This window comes from Lissotriton helveticus, chromosome 1_1, assembly GCF_964261635.1.
Source record: "Lissotriton helveticus chromosome 1_1, aLisHel1.1, whole genome shotgun sequence".
Taxonomy (NCBI): domain Eukaryota; kingdom Metazoa; phylum Chordata; class Amphibia; order Caudata; family Salamandridae; genus Lissotriton; species Lissotriton helveticus.
Genome location: NC_136057.1, coordinates 41,254,614 through 41,269,023, shown reverse-complemented (window position 1 = coordinate 41,269,023; position 14,410 = coordinate 41,254,614). Strand labels below are relative to the sequence as shown.

Sequence of the window (14,410 nt, the reverse complement as noted above, 5' to 3'; positions counted from 1 at the left end):
TAAGCTTTTCTGGTTGCTCCAGATGTGCTCTGACTCCCCTCCAAAGGAGGAGTCCCCCAGACCTTGCTGGTCTGAACCAAAGTCAATCTTGTTATCTTGCGTGAGTTGCTGTTGCCAAGGCTTGTTGGGTCCAATCCGGATTCTGACACTGCAGCATTCGACATCCATTGTGGGACAGCCCGAATCCAGCTCCTGGTTGTCATCAACGCCTCCTGGTTGTCATCGACGCCTCCTGGTCCTCGTGGCTGAAGAGTCAAACTTCAACTCTTTCACCTGAAATCACCCGACATCGGCTGGCATCTTCTCCTCGCCATCCTGGTCACTGGCTAGTGGCCCAGACTCTGTCCTCTCTGCTTTCAGGTTCTTCACATCTCCAATCCACCCTTGGATCCACCCGGACACTTTTCCTCTGGTCGCCTGCAGCATTTCTTTACAGCTCTCCATTGGAATCGACGATGAAACCCGACACCAAAAGACACCTAGCACCCGGCTTCCCTGGGTGAGGTAACATGAGTACTCTGGTGCTCCCTTGGGTCTTGACTCTTGAAGTGTCCTAGTCTAAAAGGGTTCCATTGTAGTTCACCTCTAAGTGCCCTTCTTCTTTAAAATTGTAACTTGTTTGTTCTCCATAGAAAATCAAAGGTGATCCACGGCTGCTCTGGTCTGATCATCTGTCCATCTGTGTCTTCACAGAGAGAGGCTGCTCCTTGAAAAGGCCCCTCCTTCACAGGGCCACAGAGGAATGTAATTTGCCTTGCCAAAAATATGACGTGCAAGGCTATCCTATGCCTCTCTGTCCCCCTCCTCCCTCTGTGTCTCCTCGGACGCAATCTCCTCCCAGGCTGCAACCGCGACGTTCACGTACCTAACCCCTATGATGTCTGGTCAGATCCGCTCCTCTCCACTTCTCTCCTCTGAGACCAACGGCTTAAGGCTGACATGCCCCCTATGGGGTCAATTTTTATACTCTAATTCTTGGCTAACTATGCTAAGAATGTTGCAGTTTCAGAAGAAACTTGCACTGTGATTGGTTAGCATAGATGACATGAGGGTCTCACCATCCTGTTCTCATTGCAAATCCAACCCTTACCAGTTCTAACAAAGGAAGCGTTAACTTAATACAGTCATATGTTTCACCATCAATAATTATACAAATGTTGCAACGTTTACATTGAAAAATATATCAGTCCATTTCTTTCTTGCTTTCACCTCGCACGCAGGAATGACACTCTCCCACAAACACTGGTACGTTGGCACGATGACAGGAGTGTACAGTTCACTGTGGCCTTGACCCATGTGTCCTCACTTGAAGCACTTAGCAGTTCATGCAGCCGGCACAATCTTCTGTCTGCGTATGCGTCTCTCATTCAGCACACTGCTAACAATTCTGAGCCATGCTGGATTCTTAAGCATCCATTTTATTTTGCGCCCAAAAACAAAACAAACACAAAAGAATATTAAGCCTTTCGATGCGTCGGACGGCTCCCGGCCGTCTGATGCTACGGGTGGCGTGTGCGTCGGATGGCCGGGAGCCGTTCGAATTGCACACTCGTGAAATTTTCCTGCACTGCGGGAAAATTTCACACACATCCAAGGGGTTAATTTATTAAATAAAACCCATTATGTTTACCTCCCGCAAATACTAGTACCCTGTATTAGTTATTACCTAGCAAAAGCTATAAGTTTAAAGCAGCTTTTCTATTATTTGTGCACAATATGCAAAAATGTGCAATGTACAACATAGCATAAACATGCACCAATGCAAATTATCTAAGCGCAGACAGTTAATACATACTCATAGCAACATGCTATGATGTTTTAGATAGCTTTTCATGCAAAATGCGTTTGCCCCACGTGTAGTGTTGGTGCATGGTTGATTAATTAATACATATTATAAGAAAGATGTTTTATGAACTGAATATGTATTGTCTAACTATGCAACAACGCCAAAGTCTCTTGAGGCGGGAACAGGGAGTGTAGATCGTATCTTCAAAGCTAAAGAGGAAACTGAAATCAAGAATTTTTCTACACTGCAAAAACACATGTTAATTCAGCACAATTATGTGCTACTTTAAAAGTTAGAAAAAAACCTTCCTCTAAATTAAATATACATTCTATAGTGAGGTTAAATCTAAATTAGACACATTAAAAATCCATGATTAAATAATTAAGAACGGTTTTAAATGAAAGCATTTCAGACTGACAGCATTTTGACCAGGCCACATTTCATGTCTTTCACTTTGCTTGCACCAAAAGGGCCACTTTTAAAAAGCATTTGACTAGTCCTCATTTCAAGCTTCATGTGCCATGTGTTTTCACTTGCACCAAAATCTGAGTGCCAATTTCAAGAGTCAATCAATCAATTAATTAACTTTATTCGGTTATTGAATGAGAATAACAACCATAAAAGTACATTTGTTAAAAACTACAACATAAATAAAACAATGCAAGAAAAAGACAAAGATATATACACAATCATCATTACACATTAAAAAAAGCAATACGTAGTTACGGTGGGGCATGAATTAATTTTCGTGATTTAAAAACTTTTTAAAAAAAGGCAGAGACAGAAGCAACAGTTAAAATATTATCTAATTTCTGGATAGCCAAAAAGGCAGGGCGACACTGATTAAGACCCATTACCTTCAATAACGGCACAATCCATCTTTTCCTGTGCACAACATAAAACGTACAAAATAGCAGTATGTGCATATCCGATTGATTAGACAAGTCATCACGAGGGCATTTACTTAGGTGCTTAGTCCAGTCATTCATTTTCGGCAAACTAAAAAATCTAAATAAAATGTTTAATCTAAAACATATTAATAAAAACTTGTCAAAGTGTGGAAAAGTAAATTTTGCCATGTTATATGTGCCTACGTGTTCCCCATGTTATGTTATATGTGCATGATCGATATGCATGTATCCCCTCTGATTGATTAAAGACGCAATTACAGTTGTGTCCATCTCTAGTATGCCAGTTTCCAGTCATCGTGAATACAACGAATATTAGGCCTATGTAAACCTACGTTGCCTACGTTTTACAGTGTGCACGTTAATTCATTGAATTGTCCCCGTTTCTAGGCCTCAAAAGGGCCCGGACTCAGATTCAGCTCCTGTCTCCTGAACCCTCTCCGAGGAGCGATACAGCCCCCACCTGTATCCCTGACCCTTCACTTACTTTCATGCCTCGCAGTGCCCAGCTCGGCCTGGCTCTGCCTCCCAGTCTGCCAAGAGTATGTTATGATTCTAGTTATCAGTCCAGCCCTCCTTCTCTGCATTCCTAAGCTACTGAATCGCATCAATAGTTTCCGTCATGGTCTAGCCTTTATGTCTCCATGTAAGAGAAATACTGTATTAATATTCATATAATATTCCTCGCACAAGCGTTACATGTAGAATTATGCATGCACCAGTCTTAGAATCTGTTAGCCTTTGCCCTGATAACTTTTGGATTCTATCAACATGTTCTCTAAACACCAGATACTAGATAGGCTTTAGGTACATGTCGCTCTGACACTCCAGACTTTAGTCTCCTCTTCTAGCGCAGAAGTCATAGCCCCCCAGTTCTCCCTAGTAACACGTCATTGTCAGTTTGCGCGCACCACTAGGTTAGAGGTCCCAGCTGCTCAGGTAGCCCCCTCCATGTTTCCGCCCTGTTTATGACATATTCTGTTACGTTTGCATCACATGTCTATGTATACGCCCTGTACACACCTCTTGTTACACCCACTTTATGCCTTATCTTTCGCGACTGCTACAAAGTCCGCCTACTGCTACGCCTACTGTATTGAATGCAATGTATTTGTTTAACTATAAATATTGTGCACTGTTATTAAAAGTTACCCTTATTCCCAATTGCTAGCCATTCCCAGATCCTGCCCCCGGCAGCTGCCGGGCCCTGCCATCCTATTCCCATACAGGCTGTCCTGTTCCTGTCCTTTATGCTTATTAAAGCCTGTATACTCCAGCTACCTCGTAGCTTGACTCTTATTTATTGAGCTAACCGTTTATTGATTATAGTCAAAAATAGATCAGGTAATTAATTATTTATTTACCACAAAAGTCTTTCATGTGTAATTTAACATATGGTTGGGTATCGCTAGTGATCATTATAAGTTGGTGCACAACCACAGTACTTTTTCTCATCTCAACACAAGTTCTTTGGTCCTCCAGGTGTACCATACATAGTTTTTTTAATTCTCTCCTGGACACGTGAGTCGAAAGTAGCGGGTCATCAAAATATTCTCGATGGCCTATTTCAATAAGGAACGTCTTTACATATGCCAACCATCTTATTTTTCTGACGTTATCTAAATTCATCGCGTCTCTCAATATCGATTGATTAAAAACACACTCCTCTTTAGTCCAAACCCTGTGCCACAGTAATACTGGTTGGACGTTAATAACGTACTCTATATAAGGTTGGCCCAGTTCCGAGTGACAGATATTTGTAGACACACTATCTGGAACTGTTAGAAGATGTCTCAAAAACCAATTTTATGCCATCAGTAATGATTTTACGTTTGCGTAACCCCATATTCCTGCACCATATGTTGCAATCGCAATACAAGTTGCTCTATAGACTGTTAGAAGTTCCCCAATCGTTTTTTTGCCGAATTTTCTGCTAATATTTTTAAGGGCCACCATGGATTTACAGAACAGCATTCTCCGTGTCTTAATTGTTGTGTTCCATTGGCCAGCTTGGTCGAACAATATACCTAGGTAAGGGAAAGTTGGAGTAAATTCCAATGGTTTAGAATTAATGTACATTGTTTTCTTCTTGATTTGTGCCCCGGGACCACAATTCATACAAAAGTTTTTTTGTTTTTTTTTTAAAACAATTTTTATTATTTTCATTGTAATTAACCATACACGTTGACAATTAGTACGACAATAGTTCTGTAATGATCTAAATACAAAGACAGTACCATGAGAGGCAGTTCACCCTGTAATCTGTTACGGTATGCAGTTTAAATGTCACAGTCCCATTCCCCCTCCTCTTCTTCGTCTGAGCTGGTGTCATCTTCTTCTGGCAGAGGGTCACACAGTTCCCTCCTATATGTATTCCAATTAGACCACACTTTGTTCCACTTCCGAGGGCAAGCCCTAGACACATACACCGCCTTTTCAGTAAACATCAATAAGTCCATGTTCCTGCTCCATTGCGCCAGTGTGGGTAGTTCAGCTGCTCCCCACTTCTGCGCAATATCTCGTTTCGCCACCATAAGGGCCAACGTACCACATATTAACCCATACCTGGATAAGTCATTTGGATCCCAAATATTCAAAAGACATTTACGTGGTTCTGGAGTCAGTGAGACCTTTAGTGTTTGTGAAATCGTGCGCAGCACTTGGCACCAGTAGGCTGCTATGAATGGGCAGTCCCAGAGGGTATGGAACAAGGTACCTTCTGCACCACAGTTCCGAAGACAATAGGGATGCGGTGCCCTCTGGAGTTTGTGTAAGGTGGTTCTCGTATAATATATGCGATGTAAGATTTTTAATTGTACGAGCCTGAATCTAGCCGAGATGCCTACCTCCCTTGGGGACACCAGCGCTTCGTCACACTCCGTATCGTCCATTTCGCCCAGTTCCTCCACCCATCTCTCGCACAGTTTCAGTGTGGGGTCTGCGAGGTTATTCAATAGTTTTTTATAAGTAAGGGAAGTTGCGCTATGTTGCATGTAGTCAGTGAGTAGTCTATCCTCCATTGGGGAGGACTCCGGGATGTCAGTCTCCGCTGGTATTGCTTGCAATAGTGCGTGTCTGATCTGTACGTATCTGTAGGTTTCAGTTGGACCCAGATCATACTGTTGCTGGAGTTGGGTGAATGGTATTACTATCCCTCTGTCCCATAAGTCTCCCACTGTGGATATCCCTATGTTGTCCCATTGTGTAAACCCTTTACTCCTTGTTAATTGTCCTAATGCTTTGGTGTCCCAGAGTGGGGTAAGCTTAGTGATTGTGTCCTTCCAGCCAAACTTAGCCTGCGCTTTGTGCCATATCGTGGTTGTGTGTCTCGTTGGATGCAATAACCCCGCCACTTGACTTTTATTATAGAGCGTCGAAAGCATGCCGTCCATGCCCAACTGAACCCAGTCAGCCGTGTAGGCTGGATCGTCCCGGGGTGCATGGATCCATTAGTTAATTATTTTGAGTTGGGCTGCCCAGTAATATAATTGCAGGTTTGGCAGTGCAATCCCTCCCTCATACCAACATCTATTCAGTTTGGCATGGGCAATATGTGCAGGTCGGTTATTCCATAGCAGGTTGGACACCAACGTTGTCACTTGTTGAAAGTATCGTGGTGTGACTGGGTAGGGTGAGTTTTCTAGGGCGTAAAGGAATCTTGGGAGGGCCATCATTTTGTAGAGTGCTGCTCTACCAAGAAGCGTAAGTGGCAACTGTGCCCAGTGCTTCACATCGTTTCGCAGCCGGTCCAGTGGTGGCTTCAGGTTTCTGTCATAGAATTCCGTCTGACTATCAGTGATATATATACCAAGGTATTTGAAGGAGGTCGTGGCTCTCTTGAGCGGGCATTCCCTGTTGAGTGCGGGCGCCGGCCCTTTCAGAACATACAGGACTGACTTCGACCAGTTTAGTGTGTATCCCGACATCGCCCCATATTCGTCGCACAGTGCCAGTAATGCCGGTACACTTCTTTCTGGGTCCGTCAGATACACCAACATATCGTCGGCGTACAATGACACACGATCTTCCCACCCCTCTTTCCAGCTAATGCCTTTCAATAATGTTGTACTTCTAATCAGTGCCGCCAGCAGGTCCAATACCAGGGCAAGCAGCAGGGGCGAAAGGGGGCATCCCTGCCGGGTCCCCCGCGCCAGTTGGATTGTGCGCGAAATGTGACCGTTGGCCACTATATGCGCAACTGGATTGGCATATAGAAGGCGTATCCAGGCTATAAATTTGGGGCCAAATCCCATGCGGGTCATAACTGCGAATAAGTGTCCCCACTCCACCATGTCGAACGCCATTCTCGCGTCTAACGAAAAGATGACGGCTCGTTCTAGTAATAACCGAGCCCGCGCCAGCATTCCGTGTAAACGTCTGAGATTATGAGCGGTGCTCCTGTGTGACATAAAACCTGATTGGTCAGGGTGGATCAACAGTGGGAGATGGGTCATTAATCTAGTGGCCAGCAGTTTCGCGGGAATCTTCGCTTCTGCATTGATCAGAGAGATAGAGCGGTATGACGTGCAGTTTGTCGGTGGCTTATCAGGCTTAGGTATTGCCACTATCGTGGCCGTTCGTTGATCCCGTGGGAGTTCCGCCCTCGTGAGACTTTCCGTGTACATAGCCAGCAGCGGTGGGCTGAGTGTATCTGACATGAGTTCATACCATTCTATGGGGATCCCACTGGGGCCCATGGCTTTTCCGGATTGTATTGCCCGTATAGCTAGTTGTATTTCATCTATAGTGAGGTCAGCTTCCAACTCCTGGACTGCCTCCTGCGGAAGCGTCCTGGTCACAATGCGATTAAGAGAGTCCAGGGCTGCGCATTCCGTGACTTCACAGTCAGGGGTATACACCCTTTCAAAGTGATCCGCCAGTATGTTAACAATCTCCTCGGGGTGGGCCCGAGGGTGTCCCTCCGTAGTATGTAATTGCTGTATGGCTCTATTGCTCCCCCCCTTTTTTTCCAACCAGGCTAACATCTTGCCGGCTTTATCTCCCACATCGTAGATCCTGTGGGTCGTAGCCGAGATATTATCAAGGACTTGTAGGCGGATGTGGTCTCTATACCGCTGCTGGTTTAATTGCAGAATGTGTGCTGAGTCTGCCGTGGGGTCTGTCATGTGGGCTACATTCGCTGTGTGCAATGCTAGTTCTAGCTCCGAGAGTTCCCTCCGTTGTGCCCTTTTGTGTCCTGTAATGGAGGCTATTGCTTGTCCACGAAGGACTGTTTTGCACGCTTCCCAAAGAATTGAGGGAGAGGCCCCTGACGTTTCATTTGCGGCGAAGTAAAGTTCGGTTGCTTTCTTTTTAAAAAAAAATCTTTTCATTGACAATTTTTACATAATAAATGCATTCCCGCTCTCCCCGCCCCCCCTTTCCCTGACCAAGTACATGTCAAAATAAGCAACTTATTATATACATAAGTCAAAAATTAATCCAGTATAATGCACAATTCCTAAGGATACAAAGAAAAATAAATGAAAATAATAATATATAGACAAAATACAATCATGTATGTCTCTGGATCCACAATAACATTGGTGACCAAATCCGCATGCCCATTGATCTTTTTTTAGCACCTTTGTTTTTATAAATTGCGACTTCCAGGCTACAAGTGGCTAATAGCCTGGCCCTCCATTGTTGTAATGCAGGTGGGTCAGGATCTAGCCAGGCTGAGGCAATAGTAAGTCGAAGTATTGCCATGGCCACAAATATCAACCCCTGAGTGTTTGTCTGCAGTTCGCCATTTGCTACCCCCTGCATGATTTCCTACGTTGAGATTTCTATTCTTGTTTGACAAACTTCTGATAGAAATTCCGAGATGTCATTAATCAGCTTAGTCAGCGTGTTACATGTAGCAAATAAATGTATATCAGCCCCATATAGTGCACAACGAGGACATGTTGTTCCCTTCCCTGTTCCCCATTTGGCGATTTTCTTAGGGGTGTAATATAGGAAGAAGAAAGTTTTATAAAATTGTGCCTGTAGCTTTATCGACATTAGCGAGTTAAGAGCTAAGTCATATGCCATACGGGGGATTGTGGAATGTACTCCCAGTTGGTTCTGCCAAATAGCGCATTGTTTGTCCATATCGTCTGGGGACACTAAATTCAATGTTTCATAAATTTCCCCAATCCTGGGAGTCGTTTTTTTACATAACTTATCAATCAATTGATTGTTCAGGAAGTTCTCCCGCCCACCAGTTTTCTTTGTTAGAAAGTCTCTGACCTGCAAAAACTTAAAGAAATCCCTACAACTAATATTATATTCCTCATGCAGATCCTCAAACATCTTAAGACAGCCTTGTTTATAAAAGCAGCCCAGTTGCACCATCCCTGCCGAGACCCATCTGTTTATACAGCTATCATGAAATATTAGAGGCAGATCATTATTACTACTCACTGGTGTGTAAAATGAAAATCGCCCAAGCCCCAACATCTTACGAACACTGCTCCATGCTTTATAAGCCCCTATAATAGTCTTAACCTTGACTTTCTTAAAATAGTTATCATTTGTATGTCGCCAGAAGCAACCAGCACAATCTTCTCCTAGTATAAGTTCTTCGTTGCTTTCTTAAGGTCTTTCTTGATTTTGGGGATTTTCAGGCAATTAGGGTAAATGGGGTATATTCTCCTCCTAGTCTTCTCTTGGCTGCGAGAGTCAGCACTATTGGTGAGTGGTCTGATATGCCCCTCGGGAGTATTTCTATGGTGTCAACTGCGTGCATCCCATTTCCCAGCAGCAGAAAGTAATCTATACGGGACAGACTATTGTGTACTGTTGAGTGATAGGTATATTGTGTCGCAGTGGGGTGTTTGTGTCGCCAAATATCTGCTAGGCCTAATGCTGTTAAGAGACCCTGGAAGCTTGAAGGATTAGACGCATGAGCTCGCGCCGGGAATTTATCCAATAGTGGGTCTGCCACTGAGTTGAAGCCTCCCCCACCAATAATGTCTCCCTCCGGAAGATCCAGCAGGAATTCTCTCAATGCTGGTAGGGCCACTGTTTGAAGTGCCGGTGGTATATAAACTGATACCACATTTAAGAGCCGGCCTTCCCACTGTCCATGGACCGCTGCGAAGCGTCCCTGGTCATCTATTTTGTGTTGCAAAAGAATGAATGGGGAGGTTTTCTTCAGCAGGATACCCGTCCCCCTGGAGCCAGATGTGAATTCCGAGTGTGTTACCATTTTGTATCCCCATCGGTCTAGCCATACAAAACGTTTTTGTGCAATTAATCCTTGAATCTAAATTGTTCATAAAATTGGAAAAGGACGTAATCATCCTTTGCATTGCCTTGGGTGTCCGGGCCATCAAAACCGCGTAATCCACGTACAATAGTGCAGGGACCGATCCTGTAGCTATCAAAGGCATGTCCCTGCACTCACAGTAATGTGTTTTCCAAATCGTTGATATAGATTGTGAATAGGAAGGGAGCGAATACGCACCCTTGGCGTACTCCTCTTGCAATGTTAATTGCCTTAATGCATTCACCATTCCTACCAAATCTGACTTTGGCTCGCGCTCCCATGTATAATTCCCTGAGAAAATTAATTATATTTTCCTCCACACCCAGGTTCTTTAAAATAAGCCAAAGCTTACTATGGGTGACACAATGGAATGCCGACGTTAAGTCGACAAAGGTTAAAAATATGCAATTTCTCCTTGCTGTGATATATTTTCTATAAGAATGTTCAGGTTAAGACCATGTTCGATTGTGCCAAGACGTTTCCTAAAACCATATTGAAGGTCACTTATTATCGAGTGTTCATCTGCCCATAATTGTAATCTGTTCAAAATTATGCACCCAAAAATCTTAATGGCTGAGCCTAACAGAGATATTGGGCGATAGCAGGTGCAGCTTGCCCTATCTCCTTTCTTAAATATAGGTACAATGATAGACTCAAACCAAGAGGGCAACAGTCCTCTCGAGCACGATGCATTAAAAAATTTCGTAAGTATTGGACCCCATAAGGCCATGTTATTTTTATATAGATCAACTGGCACCCCATCGGGGCCAGGGGGCCTTAACTCCAAGACTAGCTTTTATACCAGAGATGACTTCATTCAAAGTGATACACAGATCCATTTTATTGCTATTTAAAGTCACCTCGCCCACCACATTTACTGGTGGAATCTGAACCAAGGGCGTCACAACGCTATAAAAATTTGCATAATGCTCTAGCAATTCATCATCAGTGATAGCTATCTCAATTCTGACGGTAGCTTTTTCATCGAAAAGGGTGCGTTAACTGCTTTCCAGAAGGCAGTAGAGTCTCTGCTCAAGGGCGCCTCACACAAAGATTCCCATGCCTCCTTTTTCAGGGTGTCCTTTCTCTGTTTCTGCGCATTTTCATAGGCCTTTCGCCATTCCCTGATTAGATTCTTGTCCCTTACAGGATCCTTTAAGGCTTGTTTAAGGTTAGTATAAGCCTTAGTACAGGCTGTATCAAATAGATGTATGACATTACAATGCATACTTTTACATCGCATGCTTTTACAACGCGGTTTTTACAACGCATACCATTACAACGCATAGTGCTTTGGGGCGCTGGATAGTGAATAGTTTAATTTACTATTCCAACTCCAGTCCCCGTGGATAGTAGGGAAGGTGTTGGATAGTACATTAAACCTATTCCCTATCCTAGAGCGCCCCCCAGCGCAATGCGTTGTAATGCTTTGCGTTGTAAAAGTTGCGTCGTAAAGGCACTGCGTGGTAAAAGTTGCGTTGTAAAGGATGTTTCCCGTATCAAACCAGCTAGCTACATCATGCTTAGGGTTTTTCTTACCAACCCATAAGCCAGTTTTAATGTGTGAGGTTATATTTAAGAAATGTTTAATAACTGCTGAATCAGAGGCATACCCATCCAGACAAACGTCGAAGCTGCGTTCACATTTCCTTATTAAATTTTGAAGGAAGTCTTCCGGGACCACTTTAGTCCATTTCAAGGCACATCCATTTTGCCGCTTCAAAACCATATCATCTACTGCCTGTCTGGTTGAGTTATCTTTGTTAAATTCATAATCTGGATTTGAGATTTCCATGCTCAAGGGGAAGTGATCGCTTAGTGCGGTATTTAATGTATTAAAATTTATAACCTGATCACTATATCTAGCCGAGGTTAAAATATAGTCAATAGTTGAGTATACACCTCTCCCATTAAATGTGGGGCAAAAAAGGACCTCGGGTTGGCATGGTTTGTTTGCAAAACCCATATCCAATGAAAACGTAATCTCATTCAAAAGAGTGCCAATGTAAATGCAGTCTGTCTGAAACACAAAACAGAGCGATGCTTAATCTTGACGAAATCTAGCTCTATCAACCCTCCCTATGATGATAACAAATCAAGATACCTCAAATGATTTGTAAATCATCACACTTATTTAATCTCACAGGTGATATTTTTATTGCAAACACTGATTATAAACAATTTTACCTCTATTTCTAAGGCAACCCAAGTTTTGTCTGTAATCAGATCATATATAGCCAAGGTCAAATGTTTAGTGCAGAGTTCTGTAAGTTGCTTCTTGAAACTGTTAGTGTTCTCTAAAATAAATAAGTAACTAAAATAATAAAAAGTATATTATATATTCAACAGGACAGTTTCAGCATTTCTTTGCTCTTTGTCATCAGCTTGCCGTCAGGGTGGCTCACACAGTGTGGCATTCTGTACTTTTTCCATGCAATTTGACCACTAAGGTGCTGAGAAACTCTGACAGAGCACCATCAATTCTTTGCACTTTTTCTATCCAAGCCTTTCACTTTTATTTTCACTTTGATCAGATTCAGATGTTTCATCACAGCATCTCTCAGATCAAAGTTGCCGCACCATCCATTATGCAGATCTGGTGTAGCAGCTGCAATCTGGTGAGAAACTGCACACTCCACATCAGCCAGACCTACACAGCAATGGCTAGTGTTCTCATCAGTGTTTTTCACAAGTGCATTAGCATGTAAATACGCAAGCCACTTCAGTGATGCTGAAACACAGTCTTTTGTAAAGTGTAACTCTGGGCTGCCTTTGTGTTGCTTTATTATACTTGGAACTTCAGGCAGATTGTTACAATCCACTCCTTGTCCGATCTGTTGTTCTGCACACATCATCTTTGAAACCTCATTATAATTAGGCCTGGGCGGTAAATTCCGTTCCGCTCACGAAATTTGCGGAATTTAGGTAATTTCGCGTTCCGCGGAGAACGCAAAATTGCCCAAAATTCTGTGTTCCGCAGCTTCGCGGAATTTTTTACCTGTTCGCATTCTCAAAATACGTGTTCGCGAGGTGTTTGTCCGCGTACAGGGAAAAAGCATCGCAAACAAGCAATTCCGTGTGTTTACGGAATTTCTGTGTGTTCGCGGAGATTTTTTACTGTTTTGCAGAACCTTGCGTAGCGCGACTATGCAAATTTCGCCCACCCCTAAATATGATCTGATTCGGAGAAACTGGCAATCTATGCCTGGGCATCAGTTTTTGCAATAACCCATTTGCTACTATGCAGTTGTCATTTTTCTCAAAATAAACAGTATTCTTTTCATAGTCACCTGTGGAAATCCCATTGAACGTAAAGGCTAATAGAATAATATTTTGTGCAACTGAATTAGCCTTTCTCTCTTTCATACAATAGTGACTCCCATTTGAGCAGCTATACTGCATGTTATGGTAAGGGCAATCAATTTTGAATGTTGTGCTGAGGTAACTACTGAAAGCCATGAAGCTTTGACAACATAATGTATAGGGAGTACAGCGTGACCTGCTCTCAGTGTGTCATTATTACCTTTCAAACATGGACCATCTACAAAATGGACATTGTTGGGCTGAATCAGACGTTCATCCTTAAGGTCTGATCTTGGCTTTATCCATATTTTCATGACATCTAGACACTCAAATTCAGTTTCATTGATGTTAGGCTCAAAGGTCATTGGGAAATACGTCACAGACCTTTTAAATAAACTTGCATTCCTAGCGCCGGTGCGCAACACTTTTTCTCTTTAAACTCTATGAATGCTTTTGTGCAATTGTTGTCCAATGGAAGCGGATCAGACACATCCTCGTGTGTCAGCCTCAGTAAAGGTTTAGCCACTAGGGAAATGTTTAGTAACCACTCTCTACAGCAGCCAACCATTCCCAAAAACATCTCGACTTATTTCTGAGTTTGAGGTGGACTCATCTGGGGAATTGTTCCCTCTCTCTCTGGTGACACCTTTCTACCTCCCTTTCCAATTATGTGTCCCGGGTATTCATCTTCTTTTTGACAGTACTCCTGACTATTCTCATCCAATGGCATTGTGACATGAACTTGATAAAAACCAATAACAGTAAGCCATTCTTCAGCACATGAAATGTGGAAAAATATATTGGCTGGATTCGGTTTCACAGGACAACATGGAGAAGTTATGCTATTAATCTCCTGCACGAATCTGTTCTTTTCATTTAGTTTCTGTGAACCTGTGATCAGAAAGTCACATAAACTTCCAATCAATTCCAGCAACAATCCTTTACTTAGTTTATCTCCGATTATTTCTGCAGTTGATGGTGTTCTTGAATACACGTCATCTAGTTCTTATTTGAATAAAACATGTTTTGCGCATTTTATTAATCTGACATCCTTCTCCGTGAACTCTCTTATTTCTGTGTTTATTATTTCTTTTACATCAGAAGTTAATTTTTCAACTGTCATTCCTACTATCGCTGTCTCTTGTTGGGCCATTTTAA

General features: G+C 42.8%; 1 protein-coding gene across 1 annotated transcript in view; it reads left to right on the top strand.

Moving 5' to 3' along the window:
- The window catches only part of LOC144820579 (double C2-like domain-containing protein beta), a 546,929-nt gene that overhangs the window by 128,332 nt on the left and 404,187 nt on the right, over nucleotides 1-14,410 (top strand). The gene's annotated exons all lie outside the window — the stretch shown is intronic.